The sequence below is a fragment of the Hipposideros armiger genome, unplaced genomic scaffold (genome assembly GCF_001890085.2).
Source record: "Hipposideros armiger isolate ML-2016 unplaced genomic scaffold, ASM189008v1 scaffold_963, whole genome shotgun sequence".
Lineage (NCBI taxonomy): Eukaryota > Metazoa > Chordata > Mammalia > Chiroptera > Hipposideridae > Hipposideros > Hipposideros armiger.
Genome location: NW_017732313.1, coordinates 440,138 through 444,163, shown reverse-complemented (window position 1 = coordinate 444,163; position 4,026 = coordinate 440,138). Strand labels below are relative to the sequence as shown.

General features: G+C 36.0%; 1 pseudogene; it reads right to left on the bottom strand.

The window, feature by feature from the left end:
- Positions 1-793: 793 nt before the first annotated feature.
- The window catches only part of LOC109375491 (UPF0711 protein C18orf21 pseudogene), a 10,385-nt pseudogene continuing 7,152 nt past the window's right edge, over positions 794-4,026 (bottom strand).

Here is a 4,026-nt window from a genome sequence, read left to right as displayed (position 1 = left end):
GCCGGCAAATACGGTAAATGCTTTGTTTTCAGGGATGTTTAGAAGCTCCTCATTTCCTCCCAAGGAATTCAAGGGGAATCTGAAATTGCAATTGTAATTATTTCCCTTGGGCTTATCATTTCCCTATCCCTTATACTCTCTTAAAATGGAAATTTTCCTGACTGCTCTCATTTAACAGTTTAATGGGGATTAGTTGATGAAATCCCTTTCTTGAATGACTAGCTATCCTAGAGCAGCTTGGAAACCCCTTAGATGGAAAACATAGGGAGTGAGAATTGAGCTGGGTCCAGGACAGTGGGGAACACAATAATCTTATCTTAATTTGCAAAGTTCCCAGGACTATTTATAAGCATTCTGGTGTGAAAGAATAAAGAAAAGGAGCAGTTCACATCAGTTTTGATCCAGGTGCATTTTACATTCATTCTTGAGAGATGATCTTAGTAGTGACTGGGTGTCAGTAATGAAGTCACAGAGCTTAAATTTTATTTATTTCTTTTAATGTCTACATATATCTTTACCATTTACAAGGAGATTTCATATGTTTTTCATCCTCGCAATCACCCTGTGAGGCAGGCAGGTTTTAGTTACTTAGTTGTTTAGTATAGAATAAATACTTCATTCTAATAAAGTATTTTCTCCATAAACACTGAAGGATTCCAAGAAATGTTGCTCTTGGAACTAGTTTCCATGTATTTAAAAGGTAAATAAAAGTCTTAAAAAAACTTTTCTTTTTTTCTAACTTTAGTTTCAGAAATTGCATCATATATATAATTTTATTTTTATAGTTCATCCTTTACAGAGAAGATAAGAAATTATTCAAGTCTGCCCTTTGGATTCTTTCGGAATTCACTCTAAGCAATGTTTTCAGTTGACAGAAGTGTTTCTTTTGTTTTGCTCACATTCTTTGAGGAGCAAGTGAGTTCTAGACATTGTCCTGAAAATCAATGCTGGGCTCTTGCCTTTATCACCAGACACATTATGATTTTGGTAAAAACTTAAGTTTTGAGTTTGTTCCCTTGTTGGAGTGGTAGGGTTGTTCTTTAATGGGGATAGAAAGCCTCTACTTTCACCATGATGTTTAATTGTTCTGTTACATGTTGCACAAGTAATCAACAATGTATTCACTTTTGGAGTCTTAATACTTTTTCAAATTTTTTTTTCTTCTTTAAACCTGGGTGTATAGTTTCTTCTTTCTCAATGAAGAGGTTTCTTATTTTGGGTGTCAGCTTGGGCTTGGATTTGGAGCACACTCAAAAGTTATGCAAAACCAGCGAATGGAAACAGTGTGGGCACATTTCTTCAAAAGTGCTGCTATCATCTTGTGAGGACCTGTAGGCTCAGCGGTGGTAACAGGCCTGGCTCAGGAAGCTGTCCTCTAGTTTCCCAGTGACAGCCACAGGTAGTGCTTTTGCCTCTTAGGGTCCCTTCCACGCAGCTAAGTCCTCATGAGAAAGGAGATTCTTCCCAAAGCTGGCTTCCCAATGTGGTCAATTCTAGGTTTTTTATTTGCTATGTAATATTTGTCTAGTTTCTTAAGGTCCCTATACCTCAGATGCTTTATTTGTAAAATTGGGGTATTTATAATACCCACCTCACATGGATGATGTGAATATTAGTTGATGTAAAGATTTATAACAGTGCTAGGCAAACAATAAAAAACAAATGATAGCTAATATTGCTAAAACCCTATTTAATCTTCAGAGCAACCATCTGATTTCTTATCCACATGTTAGCAGAAGAGGAGACCTCAAAATCACACAAGTCACTAGCCTAACGCCTTGCCGCTGATACATGACAGAACCAAGATCAAATCTATTCTCAAGCACTTTCTGCTAGATCAGCTGCCCCACGTGTGATTAATGCGCCCCTGACCTCTCCTGCCTCATTTTGTCATCCTGATTTATGTCATTGTGTTTTATTGTGAGTAATATGTACAGAAAGTCAGAAAATTATGACACGGAAGAAAAAGAAACCAGAAGTGAGGTGGAAAGGTGTGTGAGAGGTTAGTGCAAGGTTTTTATGTCAATTTATCTCAACATTTCTAGTATATTCTGCATTCTAGCCAGAGTGAAATCTCTCTTAGTTAAAGGCAAAATCCAAGCAATTTCCAATTCATTCCAATTTTCCAAAAGAGGGTTTTATTAGACTCATGTAAATGTAAAAATGTCAACATATATTGTTAAATAAGTAAATAAATAAATATAGAAATAAATAAATCAGAAGACATGACACAGAATTAAAAACAAATTTCTTCTTGGGGAAAATTAAAATTCTCATCAAGAGTTTTGTGGGCTGGCCAAGTGGCTCAGTTGGTTAGGAGCTCACTCAAGAGTGTGAGCTCTGAGCAAGAGTCCTTGGTTCAATTCCTGGCCTGAGCTGAGCTGCCAACAAGGGGCAGAATGGCTCAGCTAAAAAAAAAAGAGGTTTGTGCACTTTGAAATTTAAATTGCATAGTGAGCTTGGTTTGCTAATATTTTTCATGCTGTTTCTTTCCAATGTGACAGTGCCTTCCCATCATTACAGATAGAAAGTGACTAAGAAGCTTTAAAAGGGTAAATGCAGGTGCAAAGCTGTTGATCTGAGCCGAGAAGATATACTTTACGCATCCATGAAGACTGTCCAAATACCCCGACTGTGACACCACACTGTTAGAAGAGTTTAAGAAAGATTACACCAAGGAAAGGAAATTTCACGTTTTGTGCTGCCAAAGCTTATGGTGTTTTTAGCTGAATACAACTAAGAGAATAAACTGCAAAGTAATTATCAATAATAGGCAGTCTGAACCCAGATTTGTGCACTTTGCTTCTTAGAATAGTTATTAACTTTTACATTCAGATTCACTTAACTTGGCAAATGCCATGAAAGCTAAATCACTTAAGTTTTTCTAGACTAAGTCTTTATAGGATTGAGAAAAAATGACTCAGCCTAAGAAATATTTTGTTTAATTTTGAGATATTTTACAAAGAGTCAGACTATGAAAAAATGTAACTTTAAAAGCAGGAACCAAATATTTTGTCTTGAAAAATAACTTCAAAAACTAATCGATTATTTTAATAAATACATCAGTAGCCATAATTACTCTTTCAGACATTTCCCCTGAAATGAGTGGTTGGTTGTGGCTATTTTTAAGGATGTTTCATTTGCTTTGTTACATTATCTGAGAGCTTAAGAAATGTCAGAAGAGATTGTTTCAAACACTCTTATTTAAATTCCACTTAGCATTATATACCTATTTCGTGGACTCCAGGTTTCTCCTGGCTCATTTCAAAGGTAAATAGATAATGAACTATTGAATCACAAAAATGGGTAGCTATAATTTCATGTTTCTATTACAGATGCAAAGAAATGGTTTCAAATGTTCTTTACTGCACAGATTGAAATTTACAGAGAAACAGTAGATTAGACATGGGAGTTTTCCTCCTACCTCTCCTATATCATTTTGACATGATTCCCCCAGAAAATAAGAAGTAGAAAGGAGTTTCCTTTTATTCAAGGTAATTATGTAGCAGAGTGCAATTTTAGCATCTTCTAGTGTAACCCTGGAAAAGCACAAACCTATGTGGTTTAGGCTCAGAGAGGCATGGAATTCAGAAAGAAAAGGCTAAACAGCTAAAAAGCCATTTTAAATGAACTCCATCCATTGTTTCATGCTTAGATGAAAGGGTATCCAACCCATTGTCCATAGCAGCCTCTGTAAAAATCTAATTTTTTCTCCTTAAACATTTCTTTCACACTCCCATTTATGCCCCTGACTGTGAGGTCTAGATTCATTCAGGCCAAATTAACTGTCATTCACAGGTGCCATTGACGAGCCATGGGCTTCATATTATCAGTAATCCTCATGCCAGTTGTCACAATATCCCCCTTTTTGTTTTATTTTGTTTTATTTTTTTTTTTATAGATGGGTTAACTAAGGCCGAGAAATAGAGCTTGCCCAGATTCACACAGCTGAGATGGTCAGAGTGTTTGATTTCAAAACTCACATTTGAAAACCATGCTATGATGCCTCTCATTATTCTAAAAGCC